Raw genomic sequence first — 6,755 nt, 5'->3', positions numbered from 1 at the left:
GTGAATCTGAGAAATATATTTAAACTTTCCACAGCCTTGCGGAGCGATGAGTGGTGTGTATAATTTAAGATACTTTTTTTCCTTTATATTTGAAGCTTCCACAATGTTTTGCTTTTAATTAAAAAGCATACCATCATCCCCTCCCCCTCCCCATCCCTTTCTTGGTTTTGGCGTAGGGGTCTTAGGAGACGGGAACTGAAGCTCTATGTAGGATATCACCCCATTCTTGGTCCTCATCCTCGCCTCAACTAATTTTGCATGGTCTTTTATTCTCCGCCTTCCTTTTTCTTTCCTTCATCCTTTGTTCTGTCCACTTATCCTACTCATTTTTTTTTTGCCGTTTCTGCCACCTACTTTATCATAATGCTCCCTACTCCCATAACTCCTTCCCTTTCTAACAACCATTACCTAATACTATAACCCCATCAGCCTCCTCTATCTACCCTTTTCACTACCATACCACCCTATATTACTGTTCAACTTTGCCCTTTAACTTTAGCTCGTTCCTAACCCTTTACGCTAATCTACTTTAGCGCCATATGACCGTTGATGTCATATAGCACTTCCTTAACTGGGGGGCTTTACCCCAAGCTTCAAGCTATCGCTATATTTTGAATACGCCGCTAATGACCTTACATGTTGACGCGGCAGAAAATATTCAATAAATGAATAAAAGAAATACCGTCATAGTAAGAACTTTTATGGTTTTATATTGACTTTTTGATGTAACAAAATTATATATATGTATATGTATATATATATATATATATATATATATATATATATATATATATATATATATATATATGTATGTATATATATATATAAATTACATAATAACTTCTTTTCTCAAAACTTTGTATGTCAGCGCAAACTTCGATGATATCGTTTTGTAGCGCCCATGATACAAATTGAAACAATGTATGTGTTTGGGGTTTCGGGATGCAACAAAAAAGTGCAGTTGTATCCATTACCCCCTCCCCCCATATAGATTCGTCACATGGTAAACCCTAACTACAGATTTCAAGTTGTAAGGGAGACCAACAGTAAAAACACATTTAATAAGATAAAGATCAGTGCACCAGGATATGCAGCCGTTGCATGTGCCCAGGCATTAAGATTCTCAAGGATAGTTTGCAATATGTTTAAATGTTTAATTAGCATAAAAATTGGGGTCAAAAGATCAAATAAAGAGCACAAGGTCCCTAGCTCAAAAATTCGATGACTGTAAAGTGTAAAATAAGCAATATAAAGCAAAATAAAAGGACGCACCATAACGAAGCAATGAAAGTATAAAAGATCCGATAAGGCTTATGACATGTGATATCACCCTCTTCCCCTTTCCTTTGTATGGGAGGTTCAAGCATTTATCGCTATTATCTTATTTATCAGTAGGTGATAAGGCTAATAATGTACTTTAGGTATTACGAGATGTGGTTTACGTGGCTACATTATGTTTTGTGTGAAATTATATTCAAAAGCAATGTTTTGGCATGATTTTTTTAAAATGATGTATTACTAAAAATTTTAATCACGTTTTATGTTGCTCTTAATGTTAGATGTATCATTAAAACGAATCTCATTACGATTTTTTCCATGTTTCTCATTATTACTATCGTCGTCTTCGTCATTATTATTATTATTATTACTATTATTATCCAGAATATGTTTGTTTGTTGGTGGATGAATGTGCTTGAAACACATTGTTCTGTAGAATTGCATACCTCCTCTCATGAAAATCGTATTAGGTGTCACACACACACACACACACACACACACACACACACACACACACACACACACACACACACACACACACACACACACACGCATACACCACGCACGCACGCACGCACCGCACGCGCACACACACACACACACACACACACACACACACACACATATATATATATAATATATATATATATATATATATATAACATATATATATATATAGATAATATATATATATATATATATATATATATATTTATATATATATACATACATACACACACACACACACACACACACACACACACACACACACATATATATATATATATATTATATATATATATATATATATATATATATATATATATATATGTGTGTGTGTGTGTGTGTGTGTGTGTGTGTGTGTGTGTGTGTGTGTGTGGTGTGTGTGTGTGTGTGTGTGTGTGTGTGGTATGTATGTATACGCGCCACCACACACACCCACACACACACACACACACTTGCTCTCCATCACACACACACACACTCACACACACACACCACCACACATATATATAAATATATATTATATAATATATATATATATATATATATTATATAATATACTATATATATATATATATATATATATATATATGACATTTTTGCGTGCAAGAAATTTAACTGCTTCATTCCTTGACATATGCCGGCAAGAATGTTGTTATATTACTAACCATCACAGCTTGGTAGCTAAGCCCTTTTGTAGAAAATTATTAGAAACCAAACAAATCAGACGAATTCAGATAAAATCCGATATACAAAGGTATTTGTTTTTTAGCTCGCAAATTATTTGTCTTATTTGTTCGTTTACTCTGGATGTCAAGGGAGTGGAACCCTCTGGCTGGGCAGTTAGGTGAGTGCATAGGCGTCTTCCTGTACATATCATAAAAAGTTAATTCCGGATTAAAGTTAATGCAAATCCACAGTACTTGTACAGAAGATGCAAGACACACTGCCAGGCGCACGAGTTAATGCGATTATCAGTAAATCTGTTTTACATAAAAAAGCGAGTATCAGTGTAATGGCAATTAGCATTCATCCTCTATCCGTTTCATATAGGCTAATGTCGATAAGGAAACGTTTGTTGCAGTGGGGGAAAAATATGTATATCCATATATATATATATATATATATATATATATATATATATATATATATATATATATATATATACATATATGCTAGTATTATATCATGTCGATATATATTTGTATCAGTACAAATAAGATTATATAAATGGCTTCAAATAGCCTATAAATATTACAGACAGCCGAAATGGTGTCAAAAATTAAAAACTCGTAATATCAATTTATATTCCCGGGAGTTTTCTCCGGGACCTCCTTGTCGGGTGTGATTTTTAGGGTGTTGCTAGCGAGGATCATGATAACAAATGTCCACGCAGTTTTGAAGTCAATTTAGATTTAAGGATCACGAAGTTTTTACTTTGAATCTGAAACCTAATCATGATGTTATTAAAAGCTATCTTTCTTATTCGAGAATATATTGTAAAAGTTGGGACCTGGAAATAACATTGCCTTTTCTGTGTCTGTAAACTCTGGAATCTTCTGTGGGATTTTCTTTTCGTTTTTCTTTTTAATGTTGAGAGTTATGTCTGTAGTTTGAATATCCTACAACATATAAAAATGTTTATTATGAATTTTCACATATGTCTTTGATATGAAAATGTCAGAATTTGTTTCGTTATTGTTTATTTTAAATATTAATGGCAACTTGACTCCAAATTTTTCTATGGAGTTGATAATGTTGTCATGAGGTATTAATACATGATTGGGAATTAACTGTTCAGGATTAATCTTTGAGCTCAAAAGTAAAGCCTGGTCCGGAGGTGAATTGAATTTAATCCTGGATGCTGCTCAACTAGCTTAAAATTTAATACTGGATTAATTATTATGCCGTGTAAAGATGCCCTATGGTTTTGATTGAATAACGACCACGGGATTCCAGTGGGCAGAGACCCTGACTTAGGGTATATGGCTAGAGTGTATTGTGTGAACACCATGAGGGTCCAGAGGGCCAAACCCTCTTGACTAAGGGTTAGGTGGGGAATATAGGTAGGACATACTGACTGCAGTGGTCCAGAGGGTATAGCCTCTAGCTAGGGGCTTTTGCTGGTGTGAACGACCATAGGTTTTGCCGAAAGATTAGTTGGGTGCCCGTAGAGCTTATCGGACCTTGGCGCGTCGGCTTTTACGCATTTTTGTTCTATATTCACGCCCTTTTTTCTCCTGTAATTTCTTTAACATACTTCATGTGCTCCATCAGATTCCTTCACATCACACGAGAATAAATCTTATAACATAAATATTGTCTGTGAAGGCATGCAGAACCTGTGTGTGTGTAATTATATAGACACGTGTCTATATATATATATTTATACACACACGTGTGTGTATATATAGACACGTGTCTATATATATATACACACACACACACACACACACACGCGCGTGTGTATGCACGCACATAGTCACGCACGCACGCACTCACGGACGCACGCACGCACGCACGCACACACACACACACACACACACACACACACACACACACACACACACACACACACACACACACACACACATATATATATATATATGAGGGGGCCTCAAAAAGTTTGTGGAAAAAAGTCCATAATTAAAAATCATATGGAAGGATTTTGATTTCAATGCACCTGAATATCAAGTGCATGTTCAAACATGAACCCTTAAATGCAGGTAATAACACATTGCTGCTAGTTGGAAGTCCTGCACTGTTCAAGCAACATGGAATCCACCAAAATCGAGGCCAAGACAACCATTAAGTTCATGATGAAACTCGGTTGGGAGAATGGGCAATTCATTGATGCTCTGGAACAAGTTTATGGTAACAATGCCCCAAAGAAATCAACAACCTACAAATGGATAAGTAGGTTCAGAAGTGCAGGAAGTGAAATTGAATATGAGCCCCACAGTGGCAGGCCATCAATGTCATTTGTGAGGAAAACATTGAAGCTGTTTGCGACATGATTGAAAAGGATAGATGAATAACCACTGAATCAGTAGCAGACACACTCAACATCTCTGTGGGTTCTGCACACTAGGGTAGATTTTTTAATGGAAATTTGAACGAGTGGAATGAGAACTCAAACTCAAAGAATTGTGATGGGATGAAACATGGCTCTACCAGTACGATCCCGCGGACAAAATTCATTCAAAGCAGTGGTTGTCCAGGGGTGGAGTGGACCAGTCAAAGCAAAATCTGAGTATTCAAGAGGAAAGGTCATAGCCACTGTCTTCTGGGATGCAGAGGGTATTTTTGCTGGTTGACTTCCTCAAGAGCAAGAAAACAATTACATCTCCTCATTATGAATGCGTTTGAGAAAACTCCAAAAAAAAGACTCACAAAAACGCCCTGGAAAGCTGCATCAATTTGTTCTCCTCCACCACGACAATGCACCCACTCATGGCGCTCGGCAGACAAGAGTCATGCTACGTATATTTGGTAAAAAATAATTGAAAGGTACTAATTTTATTATCGGTTAAAGATGTAAAAATAGCTGCTCTGACATGGTTCAGATCACATGACCCTCAGTTTTACTCAGACGATCTTAACCCAATGTCAGCGGGTTTATGTACTGTCACCTTTACATTTTAGTGAGTTTTGTTACATACAGATGGCTCCACGTGTGGTCAGCCAACAAGGAGTCTATCAGTTGGCCCTAGTGACCGATCCTGATTTCCCCATTCCTTGAATTGGCGGGAAAATGTGTTTTTCTTTCCTATACTATTAATATTGACATTGTTATCATTTTTATTGATATTATGATTATTAAATTGTTATTAAAATATTAATAACATCAAAGACAATGAAATAATTGAAATGAAGCTTTCAAAAAATGAAGGAAAATGAAGATAGGAAAGGCTAATAGCTGACTCCATGGTAACTAAGCACTTGTAGACTTTCTGACATTGGGTTAAAGACTGGTATCAATGTTATGCTTAATGGAGCATATGTTGAAAAATATACATCATAACTGAAACCTTTTTTTCATAGTGCCCTTTTTTACGAACACTCTGAAGTCCCCTCGTATGTGTATATATAAATATATATACATATACACACATGTATACGTATAAATATATACATACATGTGTGTATATGTGTATATATATAAATATATATACACACATATGTGTGTATATACACATCCATATATATATATATATATATATATATATATATATATATATATATATATATGTATATAGTATATATACATATATATATATATATAATAATATATATATATATATATATATATATATATATATATGTATATATGTATGTATATAAATATGTATAAATATGTATAAATATGTATATATATATGGATATATATATATATATGGATATATATATGTATATATACATATGTATACATCATATATATATATATATATATATATATATATATATATATATATATATATATATATATATATATATATATATATATAGGTGCGCGCGCTCACGCACGCACGCACGCACGTGTATATATATGTATATATATGTAATCATATTATATACATGTATATACATGATATAATGTATATACATGTATAGTTATATATATATATATATATATATATTATATATATATATATATATATATAGGTGCGCGCGCTCACGCACGCACGCACGCACGTGTATATATATTATATAAAGTATAATATGTATAAATGTATAAATATGTAATATATATGGATTTTATATATTTAAAATATATAATATATAAAATATATATATAATATTAATATATGGATATAATATTATATATATGTAATATATGATATAATGTATATAAAAATGTATATACAGCAATACTGTATATAATTTTTTTTTTATAAAAATTTAAAAAATGTTAAAATATATATATAATATATAAGAAATTTTAAAAAATATATAGATATTAAAAATAAAAA

This window comes from Penaeus monodon, chromosome 17, assembly GCF_015228065.2.
Source record: "Penaeus monodon isolate SGIC_2016 chromosome 17, NSTDA_Pmon_1, whole genome shotgun sequence".
Lineage (NCBI taxonomy): Eukaryota > Metazoa > Arthropoda > Malacostraca > Decapoda > Penaeidae > Penaeus > Penaeus monodon.
This window is presented reverse-complemented; position numbering follows the sequence as displayed.